Source organism: Crocodylus siamensis, chromosome 13, assembly GCF_052110815.1.
Source record: "Crocodylus siamensis isolate JL-2025a chromosome 13, ASM5211081v1, whole genome shotgun sequence".
NCBI classification, from domain to species: Eukaryota; Metazoa; Chordata; order Crocodylia; family Crocodylidae; genus Crocodylus; species Crocodylus siamensis.
In genome coordinates, this window is record NC_143407.1 from 32522022 (window position 1) to 32546351 (window position 24330).

The 24330-nt window shown below is 51.5% G+C and overlaps 1 protein-coding gene across 10 annotated transcripts in view; it reads right to left on the reverse strand.

The window, feature by feature from the left end:
* Positions 1–24330, reverse strand: part of CUEDC1 (CUE domain containing 1) — an 88452-nt gene that overhangs the window by 31909 nt on the left and 32213 nt on the right. Inside the window, exon 1 of one of the 10 annotated variants that reach the window (XM_090025449.1) lies at positions 19546–19563. The exons of 5 other annotated variants lie outside the window; for them this stretch is intronic. The gene's annotated coding sequence lies outside the window, so the exon portion shown is untranslated. Of the gene's footprint in view, positions 1–6597; positions 7006–13532; positions 13673–17695; positions 17818–18240; positions 18304–19545; positions 19564–24330 lie in introns of those variants that run through there. 4 more of the 10 variants (XM_090025448.1, XM_090025447.1, XM_090025445.1 and 1 more) reach the window with 4 other exon arrangements.

Below are 24330 nucleotides of genomic sequence, written 5' to 3' on the forward strand. Positions count from 1 at the left end.
GTCGCTCTTTCCCGGGGAATGCAGCCACGCCTGTAGCGAGATGCTTGATAGCACGATGCTGGATTAGAAAGGGAAGACGCCTGCGTTCGTCTAGAACGGCACGTCTCGCCCGAAGCCAGTGCCCGGCTCCTCTGCTTTCACAGAGATGCATTCATCTAGGATTTAAGGCCTGGAAGGGACCTCCCAAGTCAGAGCCCGGTCCTCAGCTGCTGCAGGCAATTGTGCCATAGCATCCTTTCCATAAACTTACTGAGCTTCCTCTGGCCCCAGCTAGTGCCTCTGCTGATCCATGGCTTCACCCTGCTTTGATAGCACAAAACCTTCTTCTCCCTGCCAGCCCATATCCATTTGTTCTTGTGCCAACGTGGCCCTTTAAGTCGAAGTCGCTCTGCTCCCTCCTGGAGGTTTATCTTGCTGACATATTTATAGACGGCAACTCTATCCCCTCTCCCCCTTCCTTTGGCAGGGCTAAATAAGCCAAGCTCTTTCAGATAAGGGGACAGGCCCTCCGTTCTGCTGATCATCCTAGTAACCACGTGCGTGTCCCCTACCACCATGCAAGTATTAATCCAGCAACTCTCTTCTGGCTGCCGAACATCACGCGCCAGAAAGAAAGTGGCAGCTCTGGGAATAATGCCTTCCCATCAGCTGAAGAGCACTGCTGGAGACAGCACTGTCCTGTACCAGGAAGAGACGGCATTTCCGGGAACAGCAACCGAGCGGTGCCGCCAGACAGATGGCAGAGGAATCGCTGTGCTTCTACCTCTCGTCCTGGGGAGTGATGTAGGAAACAAAATGCAATCAAACCAAAAGACCCTGGCTGGGGCCTGGGGAAGTGCTACAGCAACTTTACACAAAGAGAAGTGGTGAAGACTGCAGTGTTAGCTCACATTTGACAGAGATCTCCTGCAGTGCCCGTGTGCCCCCAGGCACCTGGAGACTCCCCTAGACTGAAGAGATCATTGCCGTGTACCAAACCTACAACTGGAAGAGTCATGTTGCCCACGGCTCTCTGTCCATTTGGTGGTCCTAGCATCTCTCTGTCCCTCTCCATTCTCTGCTGCATCGATGCCACATCAGTAGCAACCTCCTCACCATTTGCAGCACAGAGCCATGCTTTCTGGAACAGGAAATAAGAACAGTCTAAACATTTTCTTGAATACAGAAGTTGATGCAAACACAATGCTAATGGGACCTCCCTAACACACTAGTGTTCCCCCAGAAAGGAATTTTTTATTATTATTTTATTTTTTTTTTTTTTTACAGAATGCTTATCAGGCCATTTGGCATTTCTTTTGGTCTCAGACCAACACGGCTACCCAATACATCCCTGAAACATGGAAGGTGCCGAATTGTAGCCAATTTTGGATTATAAACTTCATTGCTGAACAACAAGAAAAGTTTCGACACCTCCCCGCCTGCCATCTGATACCCATTCGGCTTGATCTGCACAACAAAACGAGCACCTCACAAGGACACTCTCGTGGACCCAAAGGGGCAGATTTCCAGCTTCAGCTTCCCCTGTGCAGAAATGAAGTTTATTTCCTACATATGGGGACTCTGTACCATCTTTAAATTTTCCCTGAGCTTGCCGAAGGGCGTGTGAGCCCAAAAGTTTGCAGAAAAATTTATTTATTTTTTTTTGCAATTTCTCAGTTGGTCTGAAAAAAGGTATCATCTCTGAACCAAGAGCTCTAGATGTTTGCACTTGAAAATGAATCCAGCACTTCGGTATCACCTTCCCAGCTACGCTCCAGGGACAGTTTTCAAGATTGCTTTGCAACGGAGTAGATCTGATCAGACCATCGGACTAGCGCCCGCTGTACTGCAAATGGCCCTACGGGCATTTGAAACGGACTCTGGGGCCGTGCCATCTCAGCGCAGCAAAATTTGACACTGCTGCAGCCGAGAGACTGGCATTCCTCTCTCGTATTTATCAACATTTTACTGATCCGCAGTTGCGGTGGACAGGGCACGGCGTGCCCATGTCTGATGTACAGATGCCAAAACAACTGCTGTGCTCCCAACTCAGGCAAGGACAGAGGACACGCAGGGGCCAGAGGAAATGCTTCAAGGACACCCTCAAGGTGAACATTAAGAAATGTGGCCTGGATGTCACAAATCGGGAAAAACTAGCCCAGGGCAGGGCTCCAGGGGAAACCATCTCGCCACGGAGGTAAAAAAATGACAGAAACGGAAAAAAAGAAACAAGACTGAGAAATCTGTGGTCCAATACTCCCTTTAACCACCACCCATGGCACTTGCCAGAGAATCTGTGGCTCTAAGATTGGCTTTCTTAGCCATTAAGACTCGTCTACGACCCTTACTTGACCCACAGGAGTGGGTCACCTCGTCTACAACCCTTACTTGACCCACGGGAGTGACCATCCTCGACCGCGAGGGATCGCCAACAATGACAACGGATCCACCGTAAAATGCTGAGGAACAAAACCCTCCTTCACCCTCCTGCCACCCCCCTACTAAGGTCAGTCGAGTTGCGCGCGCATTTATGGCAGAATGGGCTCCATTAAGCCCAATAAGTAACACACCACCTCCCTGTGCATTACTGACCAACATACCAAGCAAAAGGTGACCCAGTTCAGGGATATGATGAGTTGGGTTTATTAACAAGACTATCCACAGCATTCGCTCATCTGCTGTACACTGGGAAGGAAAGAACGCGATTCTCAGAAATGCACCGAGAGAAAATATCAGAGCATTAACAACACTTGTATTCTGGGGCCTCTTTCAGCAGGGCTTTCCCAGCAAAGGGTGAACATTAATTGAGTTTCCCAACAACCCTCTGAAGTATTTTAATAACCGTTTCACAGATGGGTGAACCTGAGCACGCAGAAGTTAAGTGATTTGCCATAGGTCACACGGCAAGACTCAGAAGTTAACTGGGACTGAGCAGTCCTGGTCCCATTTCCCAGACCTGCCGGGCGGTGGCAATATTTACTGGTTCTCTGCTAATTGATACGCAGTCCCCATGTACAATTTTCCCTTCAAAGAGGATGCACACTGCCTTGGCAGTAACAACAGGTACTTTGCAAATATGCTGGCAGAAACACTGCCAAGTTGGAGATAATTTGTTGAGCTAAAGAGGCAGAGCAAGCTGAGAGCACCGGATAAAAACACCTTGCTCTTCATCGTTTCTCCAATGCCTGATGAGGGACGTTGTGCCTGGAAGCTTGCAATTAAAGACATCTTTTCATAGTTTCATAGTAGCTAGAGTCGGAAGGGACCTAGGTAGATCATCTAGTCCGACCCCCTGCCTTGGCAGGAAAGAGCACCGGGGTCAGATGACCCCGGCAAGGTGCTCATCTAACTTCCTTTTAAAAATCCCCAGGCTAGGAGCCTGCACCACTTCCCCTGGAAGCTGGTTCCAGGCCCTAGCCACCCTGACTGTGAAGTAGCGCCTCCTAATATCTAATCTAAACTTACCCTCCGCCAGTTTGTGACCGTTATTCCTGGTCACTCCTGGCAGCGCACGGGGGAACAGGGACTCCCCCAATACCTGCTGATCCCCCCTGACCAGTTTGTAGCAGGCCACAAGGTCCCCCCTTAGCCTTCTCTTGTGGAGGCTAAACAGGTTCAGGTCCCGTAGCCTCTCCTCATAAGGCCTGCCCTGCTGCCCTTGATCATACGAGTGGCCTCCTCTGAACTCTTTCCATATCGTCCACGTCCCTCTTGAAGTGTGGCGCCCAGACCTGGACGCAGTACTCCAGCTGCGGCCTGACCAGCGCCGCATAGAGGGGGAGGATCACCTCCCTGGACCTGCTCGAGATGCATCTGTGGATGCATGACAGGGTACGGTTGGCCTTCTTGACTGCCTCCCCACACTGCCGGCCCATGTTCATCGTGGAGTCAATGACGACTCCAAGATCCTCTTCCGTCTCCGTGCTGGCAAGAGGGGAGTTCCCCAACCTGTAAGTGTGGTGCCGGTTCTTCCTCCCCATGTGCAACACCTTGCACTTATCAGTGTTAAACCCCATCCTATTCTCATCCGCCCACCGTTGCAACCTGTCAAGGTCAGCTTGTAGCCTATTGCACCCTTCTAGTGCACCCACATCCCCCCACATCTTAGTGTCATCAGCAAACTTGAACAGGGTGCTTTCTACCCCCTCATCCAAGTCACTGATGAAGATGTTGAACAGTGCAGGCCCGAGGACCGAGCCCTGCGGAACCCCACTGCCCACATCCTTCCAGGTCGAGAAGAACCCATCCACTACCACCCTCTGGGTGCGGCCCTCTAACCAGTTGGCGACCCATTTGACCGTGTGGGCATCGACACCACAGTCTCCCAGCTTTTTGATGAGGACAGGGTGAGAGACAGTGTCGAAAGCCTTCCGGAAGTCCAGAAAGACTACATCCACAGCAACCCCTGCGTCTAATGATTTGGTGACCTGATCGTAAAAGGCCACCAGGTTGGTCTGACAAGACCTGCCACTGATGAACCCATGTTGGTTGCCCCTGAGCATGCATTCCCCCGCAAGGCCCTCCTGGATGTGTGCCAGGATAATTTTTTCAAAGAGCTTACCCGGGATTGAGGTAAGACTAACTGGCCTGTAATTTCCCGGGTCCTCTTTTTTTCCCTTTTTGAAGATAGGGACCACATTGGCCCTCTTCCAGTCCTCCGGCACCTCACCAGAGCACCACGAGTGCTCGTAGAGCCGCGCCAGGGGTCCCGCAATGACCTCGGCCAGTTCCTGTAGAACCCTAGGGTGAAGATCGTCCGGACCAGCGGACTTGAACACGTCCAGCCTCTCCAGAAGTACCCTAACTAACTCCTCGCTAACCCCTGGCCCAGGCGTGTCTCTCTCGGGGCCCGAGGGGGGCCCAGCAGGGAGGTGGCTGAACTGGTCCCTACTTAGGAAGACAGAGGCAAAGAAATCGTTAAATATGTTAGCTTTGTCATCTGGCGTGATGACTAAGTTGCCCATCGTGTCCTGCAGGGGCCCCACATTACCCGGGACCCTCTTTTTACCCCCTATGTATTTGAAGAAGGACTTCTTATTGTCCTTAATCCGGGAAGCTAGTCCTATCTCCATCTCTGCCTTGGCCCTCCTGACTGCCCCCCTACATCCTCGGGCGACTGTAACATAGTCCTTCTTGGTGATGACCCCATCTCTCCATTGGGTATATGCCTCCCTTTTAGCAAGGAGACATTCCCGGATGCTCTTAGTGAGCCATGGGGGTTTATGTGCCCTCCTGCTCCCTTTGACCCTTGTTGGGATTACCTCCCTTTGGGCATGGAGGATCGTCTCCTTAAGGAGCAACCACTCACCTTCGACATCTGATTCCCTTCCCCTCTGGGTCCTCAGCACTTCCCCAACGATCCTCCTTAGCTTGCTGAAGTCAGCCCTCCTAAAGTCTAGGGCTGTTGCCTTGCTGCAGCCCTTTGCCACCTTACGCTGGATGGTGAATTCCAGCAAGCGATGATCACTGTCTCCCAGGTGGCCCATCACCCGCAGCCCCCTCACCAGGTCATCACCCATGGCCAGCACCAGGTCCAACAAGGTGTCTCCCCTGGTGGGGCTGTGCACCTCCTGGGTTAGATGGAGGTCCTGCACTCTGGCTAAGAACCGACGTGAGCGATCAGACTTGGCTGACTGCTCCTCCCAGCAGATGTCTGGGAAGTTCAGGTCCCCCATGATGACCACATCCTTAGCCCTCACTGCCTCTGTGAGCTGACCTAAGAATTTCTGCAGAAATCTTGTTGGTCTAATAAAAGATCTCATCTCTACTACAAGTCCTGATTGCTCTTCAGCTGACGTTTATAAAAGCATATTAAGCAAAGCTGTTGCGGTTTCCATTTTTACCTGCTCCTAGCAGATTTAGCGAGCCCAGAGCTCTCTGTGGTTGGTACCTCTGCTAGGTTATACTGGGTGTTTCATCACCTGCAAAGTAAACCCAGGAGAGGAGAGCTTCAAAGAGGCTGCCTGAAGGCTGATGCAACCTCCTGCGACACTGCAGCATTTTTACTACCGTGTTGTAAAGAAGGAAGAGTCCAATAACAGGTGGATATATCAGCAAGGAAGCCTGGGGTAGACCCAAGGAAACAGTGGGCCTTTGCAACATCTAATAATTTCCAGACTAAAGGATCACTGTTCCAGCATACACATCTACAACGGTGAAAACGTAGCTGTATCGGTGCTTCTGCCCACCCAGGCAAAGCAAGACAAGCTCCCAAACCACTGAGCCGTACCCACGTTTCACAGGCTACATGCAAATCCAGCTGTTTATACCGAGAAAATCATCTCTGCTTGCTTTCCTATTTGAGCGGTGCATTGATGGGGTGGAGCTGTGTTTCATGGAGACACCGAGGCATTATCCAGGGTTTCTGAGCTATGCTGACTTCACATAGCTGATCCTGGCCTCGGATACTCAACACCCGGTGGGATTAGACCTGCAAACACCTGCCTGAAAATGTCAGAGGAAGCCAACAGAGGAATGCCCGATTATCCCACTGAGGATAATTACAGCTCCACCAAAAAAAAAAACCCAACCCCACAGAGGGGCAGCACCAGTATTTCAAATGCCAGCTCCAGGTTGCAGGAAATGCAATTAATTGTCACAAAAACCATTAAAACCTACCAGTGGGCGAACTGGCGTGAAAAAAGGGAAGAGGTCAAAGCCCTGAATGACCTCGCTCTCCAAAGCTGCAATTTCACGACTGCCACCCGAGCCCTTGGATCACGTTGGCCGGTCTGCTAAACTGGTCGTTTCACACTGGGAGCAGCGGTCGCCCAGCTCCGCGAGGGCGGTAGCTTCACCGAAGCGAGGGAACAGCTGTAACAGAGGTGTGGCCGATTGTTTACAGCCCTCTCGACTCGGGGAAGTCTTGGCATCGAGTGCGAATGAGAATATTCCAGTCCCCAGCGTCCGCTCCGGCTCAGACAACAGATGGGATCGCTTAAGCGCTGCTAAATGAGGCCAGCCCTTTTCCCCTTCCACTGCCGTACTGTATTTGCAAGTTCGCTCTGCAAATATGCTGGAACAGCAACTGTGCTATTTACAGACAGGACTGGCGAGCCGTACAGACAGCATCCATTTCATCCGCCTCACCCAGCCCCACGTGAGCTCTCTGCGCGCTCCGCTGCATGAGACGGAGCCTACGAGCCCTGAACCTGAGGCTTTACACTGCTGCTTCGACGTAGGCACTCTTTTATCTGCGGGATTTCCAGCACTTGCCGGATTAGGCCCAGAGCTACTGCCCGGCGTACGGAAAGCCGGTGCAAATGACATCTCTCAACTTCACCAGGCTTTAGGCCAGCATCTTTCAATTCACAGCAGTGGCACCTCTCACCATGCATTTGCAGTCAGAAAGTGGAGAGCAGTCCTCTCTTCCTCTTCCCCTCCCCAAGACGCTATTTCTGGTGCGGCTCGGAAACCTGCAATATCGTCTCTGCCAAGGGATGTATTTTTATCTTCTCCCCTAGGAGCTTTGCTGCACTTGGCATTATCATTAGGAAACATTTGACAACACATGTTGGATTGCACCGTCTAATACGAGCCTCTGTTAGACCCTCCTCATTTTTCCAGTGAAGGCAAGGCTCTGGCTTAGCTGGCAGCTCAGAGCCGTGCGAATGGCATCCCATGCAGAGTGGGATTTTGCAGACGGAAGAAATTCCTATGGAATTTCTTACAAAAGTCACAGGAACAGGAGCAGCACGTTCTACCAATTACATGTGGTGGAAAAGATATGTGCAGTTGGCTTGGCGTTGGATCCAGGGCTCCGGGTCAATGACCCGGCAGCTCCAAGCTCGCAATAATGTGCATTTAATTATCCGGCTCTCCTGTGTCCTCCATAATGGTGCGGCGCTGCTTTGCACATACTTTGAGATGCTCCCAGCATTGTAGGATTTCAAACATTTCTGCAACTATCAGTGTAGTCTCTCACCTCCGGAGGTAGGAATTGCTCCTGCCGTACAAGGCAAGCCGGCAGAAGTGAGTGATACGGGATCCAGGTCACACAGCAACAAAGCCAAGTACTAGCCTTGCTTTAAAAATCCTTTCCCCCACCCCACCCCGACTTCTTTAGCCATCAAAAGCAAAGGAACAACAGATCATCACAGCCCAGTACTTAAAGGGCAGGAGAACACAAGGGCCACCTAAATTACGGAGTCTGAGTCCGCAGATGGCAGCAAACGTAAATGTGTCTAGCGCAGACTAGGACGCGGCTACCCCTTGACACATTAAGCAGTTAAGGCGATAGGTAATAACAGGTTTCCCAAACACATTTTACTCCTCCCACGTGGGAGCACAGCTTCCCTCTGCAGCGACAGCCCAGCGATGGTTTCCTTTCCCGGCAAAGGGGGAGATATACCCAGGATATGCCTGCTTCGCGGCAATCCGTCTAAATGAGACCTCGGGGGGATGACCCCATCCAGAGAAAAGTCAGGCACCATCTTCCTGTTTGCAATCATGCCGTGGATTTTATACTAGGTACAAAAACCTCGCCTGGAAATAATATCAGGACAGCAGCTTTAACTCAGAAACAGTCTGGACCTACAAAATTCAGGTCCTTGAAGGAATTGCCATGCATGCCGCATCCCAGACAGCCTTCTAGGTTTCCGGGACATCTGGGGACAGGTATCTGCGCACATGGAGGCACTGTCAGCTGGAATAACCCTCATCTGGGAACGAGAGAAGAGAGGAGGAAGAGCCCATCACCAGCAGGGAAGCTTCAGCGCTGCCCCCAGGATGCCTTCCCCTGCAGCAAATGCAAAATCGGTGCCTGAGATGTGCATGGGTGGAGGTTCGGGGTGGAGGAGAAGGACTCACAGTTCTGTAACCAAACAGGCGTACACCTAAAGGAGGAGAGGTCTTGACCCCATTCCTCCTCCCAGAGGTTATTGATGGTGATGTCCATGACCTTGAACTGCATGGGAAGCCGAGAGCAGGGAGCTCAGGTCGCTGGGGAGACAGGCTGAGATGCTCGGTGCTAAATGAACCATCCTAAATGCTCACTATGCCCTCATATATTGTACTTCATATATTGAGTCTCTTAGCTAACCCTGGATAGTCATAAGCCTTACTAATAGATGCTGCTGTGGGGGGATAGGGGTCAGCAAGAAAACTAGGCGCGATTTTCAACCACCAACTGAGCTGCCTGGTTGCAGATATGTTCTTTCAACCCAAAAGGCTGCGTCGTAGCTTCAAACTCTCCATCGCACTTCCCTCTGCCTATCAGCCTTACCACCGTCTTAATCAAGACCGGCATCAGCCAGCTGTTCGTCAGCCATAAACTAATTGCAGCCAAGTGCTCGGCAATCTTGGTGGCAGCAGCCTGGTCATATGCAGCGAAGGCAAGGAAGTTTGCTCGTTGACAGCCCATACCATTTGATTAAGTCACTGAGTGACTGCAAGTAAATACTGGTCGGAGAGTGAATTGATCTTCAGCACTTCTGAAGTCTGTATTTACGGGCTAGCGAACAGCTTATCAGTCACACCCACGGCCAGCGCTGCCTACAAGGGGAGGCAGCGTACTGGAGACTTCTCCGATGCTGTACTTTAAAAAGTCTCCTTTGCATGCAAGGGCACTGACGTGCACAGCAATCGGAAAGCATGCGGTCTGCCACCCAATAACGAGCTTGCACTAACGGCCCATTTCATTCTAGGACCGGCAGAAAACGTGTGGTTGCTCCCACAATAATGTACGTAGCCAGCCTGTGGCACAGAGGCGTGTTAATAAAGACAGGAAGCAAAAAGAGCTGCTACCTAAGACCTCCATCCCGCAAAGACTACACGTGTCAGTGCCTGGGGATTACTCAAGTGTAAATCAGGACCAGAGCCTAAGCACGCACAGCCCTTTGCAACTTTGCTGTGGCTCAAAAGCACCGAAGAACAAAAATTGAGTGTCAGCCCAGGTGCAGGATTAGAGAGACGCTGCCTGAAGCATGCCGCGATTCAGAGAAGACTATGGCATTTATAAATGACTTAATGTACATGAATGAAAGTGCGAGTCTCATTGTCTTTCTACCATTTGTTTCCTTACTGCAGCTCTCTCACCTGAGACGCAGATAACTGTCCCAGCTGCATTGCTTTCATTCAGGGCCTGTTTCGATGAATGCAGTAGCTCAAACATCACTGTATTGAAAACCAAAAGCCCCACCTGCTTTTATAGGTCTTGAGGCCAGGACCAAATGTGAGGCTCATCCGATGCAGCCACCTGCATGGGACAAATCACAGATTTCACCCTGTAATTCCTGTACCGAACCAGTCATTCGTGGCTCAACGAAAGCAGGAGTACCAAAAATACAACCCACAGGCTAGATCCCAGGAAAGGTAGAGGAGTTTGACACCCCTGAACTAAAGCATGGCTTTTAGAAAGATTCCCCGTCATGATTTAAAACATCCAATCTTTGTCTAAAAAAAAGCCCTGAAAACATTCCTGGGGAAAAAAAAAAAAGGAAAGCACCACAAACAAGCTAAGCTTCAGGGTACAAACCATTGGAAAGAGTCTCTTTAAACTGGATGTGTTAAGCCGCACGTGAAAGAAAACGTACTTTGATAAAACTGTTTCTAGTGATCTCTCATCAACCAGAGCCTTATAAATTGGTTTTATTACAAAGGAGTTCTCAGGCCTGGAACATAGCTGCTCAGCTGCTGCAGGTTTTAGCATAGCAGTGTCTAAAATAGGATTAAAATTAGGTTTAAGAGCAAATGATTGGAAACAAAAATTACAGTGCTTTCCGCTAGCAAATTAAAATCTACAGCAAGGGGAGGATGTGGCCTTTGCATCTGATTAGTCGTTCTAAAATTTCCCCTATTCCCTTGCAGTTCACCTCAGAAAGGATACACATGCCTAGCTCCCTGGTGCGTGCAAGCTGGGAAAACTGCTTGCTGTCAAATCTTTTTTCGTGGAAACAAAATAAGTCCACAAGGATCCCTGTTGATGCTCTTTCCATTGCATATTAAAACCGCACTTTTTTGCCCTTTTAAAGAAGTAAAATGCAATTGGGATCAGATGCCCTGTCCAAAATCTAACAGCACGAGCGCACCTCTACAGAGTGCAATTCTCCTACCAGTCCTGACGGCCCAAAGTTCAAAACAGGGCAAAGGAGAAACACACAGACGGCTGCCGAAAGCCATAAAGAAACGCTGGTCACTGGGCTGAGAGGGAGAGATTAAGGAGATAAGCCAACAGATTGAGACCGGGCATCAGAAAGAGGCAAAATACATGCAGCATCGCAACGTAAATCTGCATACAGCTGCTTATGCGAAAAATGTCTGAGGCCTGCATCCCCAGCTGAACACAAGGAGGCATCGCCAACTCCGTCTGTGAGAAGGGTCCAAACTACAGCAAAACTCTCCCGAGTTTGGCACATCAACACATTAACCCTAACAGCAGCAACCCTGAGCAGGGTCACTGGGGAGTCCTAATTTACTGCTCACGTTAATTGCTGTTCAGCGGGACTGGACAGAACAACCACAGCGCAAATGCTGCAAGCATTGAGCAAAACATGGACATGAATAAAACGTGCATTAGGGGAAAAAAAAAAAACCCAGAGAGGCAGGACTGACTATTCACATTACAGGTGCGCCGACATCCTGATCAAAATCAGGGGTCTCTTACAACGGACACTTGAGGCACCGGCTGCTCTGGAAGGTGAGGTCTCTCTAAGGAAGTATGGACAGACCAGGGCGCCAAAAAGGAGATAAAAGTCCAAGGTACCCTGAGACAGTTTAAGTGAGCTGCCCAAAGCCACAGAGGGTGTCTGTGGCGGAGCTGGATCCAGCTCTCTCACTATAATCCATTCCCCACCAGACCATTGCTCCCAGTTGGTTTCATCTTGCACAGCCACGAAAGGAAAGTTGAACGGGCAGAGACTATGGTCCCACTAGGCCACAAAAAAAGAGCAAGGGGGCGAGTCCCAGATGCTCCGCAGACCTGTCCTTGCTGCCGCACTGCCCTGTCCCCCTCACCTGCCAGCGGCGTCACTGCTCGCACACGCAACCAGGCCTCTCCCCGGCTCGCCTTCCTCCCAATATTAATGCTGACAGTGCTGGGGTTGGTACCAAACGGCCACGCACTGCCCGAAAAGCCTGCATGTGCCGCTCCTGGAAAGGCCAAGTCCAGGAAATAATCAGAGGAGCAAAGGTCGAATGTAACCTTTATTGACCAAAAGCACATGACGGCCAGAAAGAGCCACGGAGAGCTCTGCCCTCGGCCTCATGCCCCCTCCGAATCGCAGCGGCTGCCCGAACAGGTCCGGCGCAAGAGAGACTTGCCAGGAGACCTTCACTCGCTGGCTCAAACAGCTCGGACCTCTCCTGCCCCCATCACCCCACTCCTCCCGAGCGAACACAAACCGGCCGCGGCGGTAGCAGGGAGCGATGAGAATATCAATCTGTTCGGCGGGCAAAGCTGAGGCGGGATCCCGAGGCTCTCGCAAGTGCCAGGGGCAGCGGGCGAGAAAGGCCGGCGGGAAGAAGGGCGAGCGCGTGCCCGCCCACGAGTGCCATCCCTGGCAGGCTTTCGCCCTTTCTGGAGGAAGCACCGATGGAGACGAAGGCATGGGACAGATGCATAACGAACAGGAAAACAGCCCGACCAGCTAGCCGTGTTTGCCGGCGGCCGGCCAAGCCTCGTACTCCGGGCTACCTGCTCCAGCAGCTGCGGGAAAACACGCTCCCCAACACAAAATCAGTTTTAAAGTGGTTTAACTTTAGCACACTTCGCATCTGCGCTCGCTGGGGAAGACAGCCAGAGTGCCCCGTCCAGCAGGTTCGCTCCTTGCTCCTTCCAAAAATGGGGCAGTACATATCGGCTCCCAATTGCACTGCTTCATCATCCTCCCGGCCCTTCGGACCATGCCTCCTCCCCCGTTATGATCCGCTAATGCTTGCACGGTTCTGTTCGGCTGACATTCGTTAGCACCCCAATGGCTCAACCGAAACCGGGGCCCCGCTGTGCTTGGTGCTGTACATGCAACTCACAGTGCAAACAGGCAACACAGGCCAAAGATGGTCTTTAACCATCAAATCCCTTCCCAAGGTTGCTCTGCTGAATTTGCCCACTCTCCTTGAAGTCGCTGATCGCTCCCGTGTGGTCTCATGAGTCAGGACTGGAGCGAGAGGGACTTCCTGGTAGACCTCAGGGACACGAGCTGGTGGCAAGGCCACACAAACACAGGCCTCCGCACTTATTGGGCCTCTATACATGCTCAGAAAACATTGCTTCCTAACACCTCTGCCCTCCGAGCCCCTCGCAGAAAGTCCTCCCCTCGCTGCTCACGATGCCAGCTGCAACCATGCAATACTGGCATAACCTTCTTCACCTCGGCTTTCACACCGCCCTAGATCTTCCTATCATCCAGCAATGCCAGCAGCCACAGCCCTACCCCTCCTCGACTCGCTTCTCCATGCTGGCCCGTACCTTGCCTCGTTGCAACGGCTGCAGAGGTGGCCCTTCATTGCCACTTATGCTGCACTAGTCTATATAATGCTGTAGCTTTCCCCCACCTGCTTATCTCCAGCTTGGTTAATATGTAAGCTCCCCAGGACAGCATTTATCTGTCACGTACTGCACGCTTGCTCTGTGTTGGGTCCAGTCAGGTCCCAAGCGGAAGCCCTCTGTATTCAAGGCAATGTAAATACACAGCAATGAAGGAAGTCAAGAGATGTTTTCCCAGTCAGCTTCTGCAACAATGGACACGTCTTACCCCTGTAACCAAAAATGAGAGAAGAGAGGCATCACCCCAAGGTCCAAATATTAGTGCACAACTTGGGAGACTAGGGCTCAGTTCTCCGGTCGCACACAGCTTTGGGGTCCCATTTATAAATGGCGGGTAATCGGAGGTCCCTTACCTTACAGGGTGCTGGTGGAGTGAATGCATAAGTATGTAACCTATTAAAAACCAAGCAAAAGGTTTCCAGATGCTTTGGGAATGGGTCTGTGCAAGGAGCTTGTACAGGCAGGCAGGGCTGCAGTTGAGTCCACAAACCCCTGGGTCTTAACCACAGGTCCTCCAATGCAGCTGGAGAGCCTCTTCTGCCCCAATCTACTCCTTTCACCCCATTTTACCTGCTCCCAGGGCAGCGAAGGCGGCACCTCCTCAAATGGCGAGGGCTGCTGGAAATCCAAGCGGCAGCCCCAGCAGCGGGCGAGCGAACTTTCACTCGGTCTCCCCCTCTGCTGTTCCTCCGATGTGTTTCCTAATGAGCAATTAGATGGGGCTGTCCTACTAATGCGGCCGTCCAATTACGGCGGCTGTGTTTATAAAACAAAAACAAGGCCGCGATGTTAATTAAGTTAGCGCAAGCTCCCAGAGCTGGCTCGGGAGGCTGGTTGAAAGCGCGAATGCAAGCGCATGCAGGCTCTGGATAGGGAAGATTTGCCTGTCTCCGCACACCCACTCCAGCAGCGTGGAAGCAGCTCCATGCCGAGAAATACGGATGGGGTTTCTCTTTGCATTATGCAGCAGAGAGGAGATGCCGCGAAGCGATGCTCCTTCTGTAGCACGGATCGGGAAGCACCTGTTTTTTGTTTTGCAAACCACTGGTGTAGGAGGTCATGTGCATAAGGGATGTGAGCCACAAGTCCAAGCTGTTTCAGCGTGAAAAAGCCTCCTGTTGCATTGTCATCATTCAGGAGAGAAGGCTAATCTATTCTCCGGCCTAAAAAATAAAGAAAAGAGGCAGTGGGAGAACGGGGAGGGGGGTCGGACTGGATGCTGAGATATCACGTTACAGGCTAGAGATGAAACGGAGCAGTCCTGACACTAGGCCAGAAGCAAACACCGACTTTCCTCAAACAAAAAGCCAGTTTCAATTTAATGAAGCACAGGACAAAATGCCCATTTTTAGGGCACTGGTTTGAGGGGCCAGGTGGCACTAACCTTTCGTCCCAGTGCTCTCTGTAGGAAGCCCTCGGCACCTGCCCCCTCTCTCCTCCCTCGTTGCTGGGCGGTTGCTCCAGCTCCAGTGACTTTGGTTACTGTTTCTGGGTCTACCCCAAGCCTTTCCCCTCCTACCTTGTCCATGCCCCGCAACTTGACGACCTGCCTTGACATTTCTTCCTGCGTATCCTGCTGCCGGCTCCACCTCAGCATGGTGGCAACTTGCCTGTCCATATCTGTCCCTGCGGGCAACTCCTCGCCAAGTTTACCACCGGGGCTCATCAGATTCGTCCTTCGCCGTCCCCCCAACCCTGTTGGCTCTTCACTCCTCGCTCTCAAAACCTTTGCCGTAAAGCGGATACGGCTTCAAGGGAGCTTTGCTCTGAGCGAGGAAATCAAGCAGCGATCCTTTCCGTGCGTCTTACCCTTCGACTTCTCTCCATCCACCGTGACGTCGTAACACGGCCGGGATGTCCCAGCTGTCCCCAGGCCGCACACGATTGCCATTTAGCATTTTATGGTTATGACAGAGACCGAACAGAAACCTCGCTTGAGCCGAAGGAGATTCACCTGCGGCTATTAGCTGCCAAGGGCCTCTGACACACAGATGAGCAGTTTCAAGTCCAGTCGGCAGAGGGCAGCCACTTGACATTTCATGCCCTACCTAGCCTGTTCCCCCGTCATCTCCACTTGTGCCTCCCGTCTAATGCAAACACAAGGCTTCTCAGAGCAAAAAATCTCTCTTTCTTTCTGTCCAGAAAGCACCCACGGTATTTTATAAAAACAGAGATAATCATAGAGAGCGCATCGGTGCTTTACAGTCCAGTTTGGACTCGAGCTTTTTGCTGGTATCCCAATAAAAGATGTCCACCATCAACACATCCCAAAACGGCACTCCCGATCGGTCTGTCCTCCTGGAGCGGTGGGTGCATTTACACGTCGCTGCGCCTTAGTACTTCCTTTATGGGAGTACTAAAGCACGGCACAGTAACGGCCCGTACCGCGCCACGCGCAGGGCACGCGTAGATTCGCCTGCTATGTCGCCAGAGCGGCGCGCTATTTGTGGGGAGCACGCAACATAGCAAGTGATCATGTGTAGACTCGCGTGATCACTGCAACATGTAGACGCCCCCGGTTTTACCTACATCACAAATAGCTATTGCGCATCGGATATTTAACAGACACATAAAAAGAGTCTTAAAATGGCAGGCGGGGGTTTTTAATCAAATAGCCGCACCCAAATCCCCTCAAAATATGAGCATTTAAATCCTTTAGAAAATGAAAAGATTTTAAACCTAAAAAGACACAGGGATGACCTAGGTCTTGCTCATCCTAGGCAACATTTTCTGCAGCCAGCCCAGCAGTTTGCGTTTGAGAACTAGCAAATCTTTAACAAAAAAATAAATACAATCCAGCGGTCACAAAGTTTTCAAGCAGCTGAAAATCTATCCTATCCTTTAGGCTCCTTTACCTAATGCAGTAGGTATGTGGTCTTTTTCCTATATGTAGAAAGGGAAAGTAACAAATTTGTTTTTAAGTTTTCTTTTTTTCTCTCAAACTGATCACAGGCGTTTCAAGCGTTCTGCCTGATCCGCTTCCTCTCATTCTGGGGCCTCAGGAATTGTATTTAAAAAAATTTTTAAAAATTAAAAATAAAGAAAGGGTGCGATTGTTGCCCCCAAACAATGGGCACACAGAAGGTGCCCCTCCATCACAGACATTTGTCACTCATAAAGCTGTCGCCAGCTCCACCCAAATAACACACTCCCTTCTCGGGGACAGATTTATGACAGGCCATCGGGGAACTAACAGATGTCAGCGCTTCTCAACACCCAGTGGGTTTATACAGCAGCTTAACGCAGCTAAAAGTCACTAGGACAAATCCAGCCCAGGTGTAAGATTAAATTCACCACCGTTACAAGCTAATAACTTCCCCCAGCTTGTGACTGTTGGGGAAACATTGCCGACTTTCAACCCAGCGGCTTTCAAATTAGGTCCCACTTCTCCAATGAGATCCAAAAATGTGAAGTCCCGTAGCTCTGTAGGGGGACGGGGGTTGCTCATACAGGGCTGTTGGCCAGATCAGCCTGTTTGGAGACAGATAAATCCAAGTGGAAAGTTGCTAGCAAAGGGCTTGCAAACAAGCCCTCCTTCCCATGCACCAAAAAAAGAAAAGAATAAAAGGACGAACCCCCACACCACCGTAAAGGAAATTAAATGTAAAGACAGACTGAGCCAAAGGGTTAGTGCTGTTCCCTGCCACAAAATGTCGGGCCTTTGGTATCCTTACCGTGACTAATCCATGGTTTTCACACACATTTGCCATGCCAGAATTACAGCCCGAGTTTGAAACTAAGCCTATATTAATGAGATGGCACAGGTAGTTAATCAAAAAGTTCCTTGCCTTGTAAGGCTGCTGTGCCTGGGTTTCATCTAAGGTAATTTGATCTTGGTAGGACGACATTCCTAAAATAGCTGAGGGAATTCAAACATGAAATAAGGTTTCCAGGAAGGGATTAAAAAAAAAAAAAAAGGTCAAGCAAGTGCGAGTGAGTCAAGTAACCCAGTATGCCTTTGTGAAATTTAAATGGATCTCTGTTAAAAATCTCTCTTGTGTCAAGGTGTGTGATAAATTAGACACGAGGGGCTGCCTTAAGAAAAAAGGGCAGCTATGAAATCACTGCAAGATGACTGAGCCGTGCGACCCCCTTCTCCCTCGGCTTCCCTTGCTGCCATCAACACGCGCCTGCCTCCAGCTGCAATCCCTCAAAAGTTTACAGCCTCTTGGAAAAGTCAAATAACGGTAGAAATGCGGAGAACAAGGGGGCTGCAAGAATCCCCCGGCCTACCAGGAATGCCGGAGCTGTTGCTTCGTTCTTCCCATTACCGGCAAAGAGACCTTGCGTTCAGTAATTAAATTACTGGGATTCCTGCTTTCGAAACAGCTAACGCGCCACTTCGAGGCAGCCTGCAGCTTGCGGCTCTGCTCAGCCTCCTCATCCAACGTGGGAGGGTGGCCTTTTACTTCTTCAACCACCTCCCCGAAATAATAACCGCTCCCGCATACATATGCCGTGATCGCTGGGTTGTGCGCTGGAAGGACAGTGCGGGGTTGAGGACTGGGCCCCTGAAGGTCTACAAAAACACTATCATTTTTTCCAGCGACAGCACGTACAAGACAGCTTGTTGGACCCTGACAGTATAACACACGTGACGACAAAGGGAATCTCCTTGAGCTGTTGGCATTGCAGGGTCTAGGATGCATATTTGAGACTTAAAGCTATTCTGCACCAGAGGCTTCGGTGTACACCGCCCCCCGCCCCACACCACCTCTCTCCAATGCATTAACATGATGCATTTCTACCCCACTCCAGGCCGGCGTCTCAAAGCTTACTCAGATCGGGACCTGGAGGTAGCCAGTGCTCTTGAAACAGCCTCCGCGGATGCCAACAAAGTCATGCTTCTCAGCTGAGCTGCCCTCACCCGACCCAGGAGCTGGGACTTCAGGGAATGTCCCCCCCCGGCCTCTTCCTCTGGGCCATAAGCAAGAGTCTCCTTGGTCACCGGGAATCAGTAAAAGATGGCAGCAGGATGCCGTGACATCTCGCCCAGCTGACCGCAGCAGCAGTGCGTGCACGCACACTAGCTCCTAGCTCCCAGGGATCCTGGGAGGAGGCAGCCTTCCCCCAAAAGCTGTGGGGTATACCATAACCTGCTCCACGGAGGGTCAACAGCAAGCAGGAAGGGGAAAGGCTGCTGGAAGCTCAGCTGGGGCGGAGCACGCTAGGGAAGGGTAGCTGGCAGAGTCCTTATCAGGCCCCACCACATGCTGTAGTACCCAACAGATGAGGCACCCTTGCTGCAAGCCTCCGGACCTGACCCTCTACCAAGGAGAGGCACAGCAAAGCTCCAGCGACTAAAGGGTCAGGGCAGAGGGCTGTGTATTAGGGCCACTGCAGATCTGGGGGGAAGACCACTGACTCCCTGGGGGGCCCTGTGCCTTAACTTCACCTGTCGGTGACATGGGGATAGTAGTATTTACCTACCTGCCAGGAGCAGTGGGGGATTTAATGCCCATGGAAGTGATGCCCTAAGGGTTCCTTGAAGGAAAGGTGCTAGATAAGGGTCTGAAGTCAGTAGAAGTCTTTCCATATTCTTCCTGAGTTTGGGATTAGCTCCTTCATGCATCCTACCCCTCAAAGCCAGCAGGATGAGGGAGCTCCATGCACTTCACTTTCATGCAGGTGGTGGTGGGGGATAAAGCCGCACTCCAGAAGTGCAACGCAAAGCGAGGAATGCAGCATGCCGGCGGTTAAAGGAAAGGGCACGTGATCAGCCCCAGCCAGCTCATAGCCACGTTAATTCCTGGGCAACACCGCTTAGGCTGTGCCGATTTCCATACACGTTTCCTAAATCTGCCACCGAACTCAAGGGCACAGCTGGCGCATTGAATGCAATGGACAACTGGCGCGGCAAGTCCTTTCCAGGGCACCTGCATGCTGGTTCCTCCAGAGCCGCTGCCTTCTGGAGCCCCGGTAAGCAGGAAGCTCGCATGCCCAGATGACTGTTACAGGTGGCACGCTTATTAACAAGGCGCCCTCATCCTCCAGTTAAGCATTAGTATAATCAGTTTAACTGAAAGGCACCCGGGCTTTCCAAGATTCGTACTTCTACCCTGCGGTGCATTGCCCCATCTCACCTTCCCCCTGGGAACAGGAGATGCAGGCCGGGGAGGACAAAGAAGGGAGTTGCTCAAAAGCAGCCTCTAAATCCTGTGCTTGCCCAACCCTCGAGGACGCCGAGGTGAGTCACTACGGGCGTGCGAGGAGTTTCTCAATGGACAGCGCTCCCACGCGATTGACGTGCAGGCTGATCCGAGGCTGCGAGAAGGCGATTGCTCCCTCCCTGCCCCTCCAAAACCCTCTTTTGAGCAGGGGAAGGGAGCGGGGTCTGCTTGTTCAGTCTTCCGGACCGCAGGCACCGCATGCTGGGGACTTTCGTGACCACCCGAGGTCTCGGCGACTTGCCGGCAGGCCGCGCAGCTGTCCAAACAGCTCCAGGTTACAACAATGCCCGTTGGACCAGATGGCCCCTTTCATTCCCTTCCTTTAGTAATGGTGCTCGGGGAAGGCCCGATGCTGATCTTGCACAGAGAGAACTCCCTTCTTTTCCGTGATCCAAGCAAAACCAAGACCTCGGCCATGACCAGGTCTCGGCCCCATCCTGCAAGGCCCTGAAGACCCCGACGCCCGTGACAGCAGCCTCCCGGGGCTGCCCCTTCAGTTAAGGCCATGCAGAGAAGTCGCTCAGGGGCAAATCGTTCGGGTTTCCCTTGGTAGATCACCACCCCTCTTCACACAGATGGGGTTCAGCTACCTCTGCAGCAACGTGCCCCTGACCCGGCATCTAGCACCACAGCTCTAGAAGTCCAGGCAAGGCTCGAGAAGAAGCAAGTATCTTGGAGCAGGGAAGATGGGAGGGAAAAAAAAATAAAAATAAAAATAAAAAAAAATAAAAAATCAGTATTTTCCCCTCATCTGCACCACAGAGATCAAGGAGGAAAAAATATTAATCCCCCCTGATACCATGCTGGAAATGACCCTCGCTCAAGGGGCTGCAGAAGCCTGGCTGGACAACTCTAAGGAAACACACAGCCTTGTGCCAGCTCAGCAAACCTCCAGGGTGCATCCAGTGTATATAGGAGATATAATCCATGCCATACAGCTTGCAGTCTGAGTAGACTAGACAGATAAAAAACAGGAGGGATATTTATCCCCATTGTACGGAGGGGAAAACTGAGGCAACAAACAACCTGGTGAAGGCCACAGACGGTGTCTGCAGTACAGCTAGGAGCAATGCCCACATCTTACCACCTTAAGCACAAGACCAACTTCTTGCTTATCTTACTGGCGTTTCTTCCATGCTGATTTCCCTGCTCTGTGTTTGTGCCCTCGATGGCGTTTCCCCTCTGATCTGGGGAGGCAACCGAGCAAAACAATTAAAACAGCTGGATCAATATTACCAAGCCGGCTGACCGTGGGTACTTAACACACCATCTTGGCTATTTATTCTGGAAGGTCATCCGTGCGTCTCCCACGACTAGCCGGGGAATTGGTTATTGATCCTCGTTGCCCTCTGTGCCTGCGGTTACCTCTGCTGTCAGCCTCATCGGAACAGATGGTTCGGATAACTTTACAAATTCAACAATAAAGATCTGGGGGGGTTTTCCTGTGGGCAATCCACAAAACCTGCACGCATCAGTCAAAAAATAAATAAATTACTGATTAAAATCTCCCACCGAATCCAGCAAGGCTTTTAAGTCTCCATTGCTCCTGCTTTTTATCAGGAATGGGGGCTCCTACCTAGCAGTTAGACAGCGGGAACAGGGAGCAAGGGCTCCTGGCCGATGTAGCCCAGAGGACTGAGCACTGGCCTCTGTCCTTCGTCAAGTCACTTCACTTCCCAGAACAACAGTTTCCCCACCTGTAAAAACAAGATTAATGACCCTGCCCTTGTAATGCTCTTACAAAAAGCTTTTACATCAGTAGATCGACAGCAGCATCTGTCAGGATCTTTATTATTGCTGCCACTGCCTGACAACATCATTAATAACAGGAGCTTTTGCTTTGCTAATGACAGAAAATCATCTTCCCGACCGCTACCCGGTATCCAAAGGCAATGGTTCTGTGGCGCCACCGTAACGTGCTGCACGCTTCATTCGCTTGGGCATGTGTTGCACATAATGCGGGCAGACGGTCCGGAAACGAGCGGGCTGACTGCGTGGCACGACAACCCGTCGGAAAGGAAATGCTTCTGCACGAAAGCCTAAGAGCCACAGAGATGGTTGGCAGGCGTGAACCTGGCTGCAACTGGTTACTCTGAAGGGCAACGGGAGGAATCGCCGTGTGCATTTGCCTGGTAGTCAGAGAGGTCTATGAATCCAAGCAGCCTCAAAAGCAGGAGACAAATTTCATTAGGATTTACAAGAACGAGACTAGATACTGTCCCCCGTGGTGTCAGACGACCGTATTCACATCACAGGCACGCTGGGGAATTGCGGCACTTCTGCATTGCAAAGCAATGTCACATCTGGTTGCTGTTTTTTCAAATCATTGTGCACAGCTCCACCGAGATGCTTTCCCTGCCAGGACTGAGTTGCTGACTCCAGGAATAGGGTGCTTGCCGCAACGCACACAGGGCTGGTGGGACTCGGGGGCCTAAGGGATATTTTGGATCCTAAAGCTCAGCAAAATGCCACAGCTCAATACGATTATTTATCAAATATTTCGACAGGAATACTGGGAGTTCACCGAGTCAGGATCCAGGCAGCGGCAAGGGGGTGTGTATGTATGCGTGTGTGGGAGTGGGCGGGGATATGAACATTTCTGCTCTGGGATTTTAGCTGGTCTCTAATTAACAGGGGTCCAGAAAAACTTACCCTACGGAGAGATTACCCCATTGCTACCTACAGCAGGGATCCTTCCACCGTCCGCCGAAGCAGCTGATAGAGGTCCGTGCAAGATATGGGATGCCAGCTGGGACGTGCACGTGGTCTGATACAGTACGGTAGATCCTACGCTCTCGCACCTGTGGCATAGACCCGGTCCTCACCACTTTTGGTAATCACTCAGTTATCACTTGCAAGTCCTGTATAGCACTTCCTCACTCATCTGGGCTCCCCCACTTACTTCTGAACATCCCTTTTGAACCCCAAGAGTCCAAAGGGGCATGGAGATTTCAAAGCTGGGAAACCAAGATTTCTCCTGCGGGGGACACAGAAGCTAAGAGAGCAATCAGCAAAAAAAAGACTGGAGCAGGCCAAGTGGGGAACGCTTCGGTTGCACAGAAATTTGGGGGACAGGAAGTGCTAATGGCATTATAATGCAAACAGATTCTTGGAGTGGATGTAAGCAGAGCAGTGCTGATCTCCACCAGCAGATACTTTGGCCCCGGATATTTAAGTTTGTGACCCAAAGACTTGCTCTGCACAGAAGAGGCTGTGCTGGAAGGAAAAGAGGCACGGCCCCCGTGGGGAAAAGAATGAGCGTTCATCCATCCCCACCCATAAAACACAATGGGAGGCGGAGGAACAACGAGCTCTCTTGTTAGCATGCACCGCGAGCGCACAAATGGAAAACGTGCCCAGCCCAGAAGAGGTTTTCCCCACAGACCAAACAATCCTCCATGCACACACGCCACTCGGAGCAATGTTTTCTTCCAGTTCATTGTGCTAGCCCCGCTGATAACAGCCTATCCACAAAGGGTGGAAACACAACAGGCAGAAAGAGCAGATTACGGGTGACCTTACTACATTTATCTCCGTTGCGTCTAATCCATCATCTTGCGCTGCTTGAAGGGATGGGCAGAGTCGCTAAGCTGCTTGCTTGGATGTCCACGAGGCAGAAGGCTTTCCACGCAATCTAGTTGGCACGCGGCAGGCAGAGAGACGCAATATGGCCCACGTGCCAGCACTGCAGCGGGTCTCGTGGCTACAGCTGAGGAAGGCAAGTCTGGACGCCTGGGTTTTCTTTGCGCCTCCACCTTTGTACAAGGTGTTGGGCAAGTCGGTTGAGTATTTATGCCACTGAAACAGAGCACGAGACCCGTCACTCTTCTCAAGACGACGGTCATCAGCCTGCCCTGGGAGCCAGTCATGCCAAGGGTCAGGAAATGGGGGAGGAAAGCACTTTGGGGACAATTTCCAGGTTGGGTTTTGTCAGCAACTGCTAAACCGCCGAGGAACGAAAGATGCTGCAGGCTGAGGGCATCCATCGCACTCCACGTCCGAGCTCATTTATGTAGCACCCTCTTAAAGATGGATTTGCCATCTAAAAGTCAAGTGTCATCGCAATTAGAGGGAGGAAATGGCTCGTCCCCATTCAAATGGGGCAGGACTGGTCCCCAGGCACCTCCGTCCCAAGGGGAATTACTCAGACCCTATTATATCTCCAGCTGAAGTCAGCAGGAGCTGGAAACACCAAACCAGGCTTTTTGGGCCTCAAAGCAACACCACTGAGATGCTTTCCAGCCCCAAAGACACCAATTGAAATCATCAGGAGCCAAAGCAAAAGTTTCAACCATCTCTACAGAATGAGGATTTTAATTTGATCGCATCGTTCGAAACATCCAGGGCCTACACGGCTCAGGGGAGGCCAAGACCTCCCCTCCCCAGGAAGACATGGGCAGGAGCCTACAGCGCAAAGATTTAGCCCAGGAAAGGGGACGCTAGGTGAGGCGGCTCCGTCCCCGCAGCGTGTGCGCACCGCGTCTACCAAAGAGATGCAGGATCGAGTCTGGCTCCCTGCATTCACAGGGAGCCATAAAGGAACCCCAAAAAGGCCACTTCAAACCCACACCCGCAACGACGGAGAACAGCTGAAATGCCCCAGGAACATCCTACGACAGGCCACGGCTACCAGATGGGAAGACGAGGGCCTTGCCAGTGCCCCCGACTTTAATGCTACGTGCAGCTACCGCAGGTTAC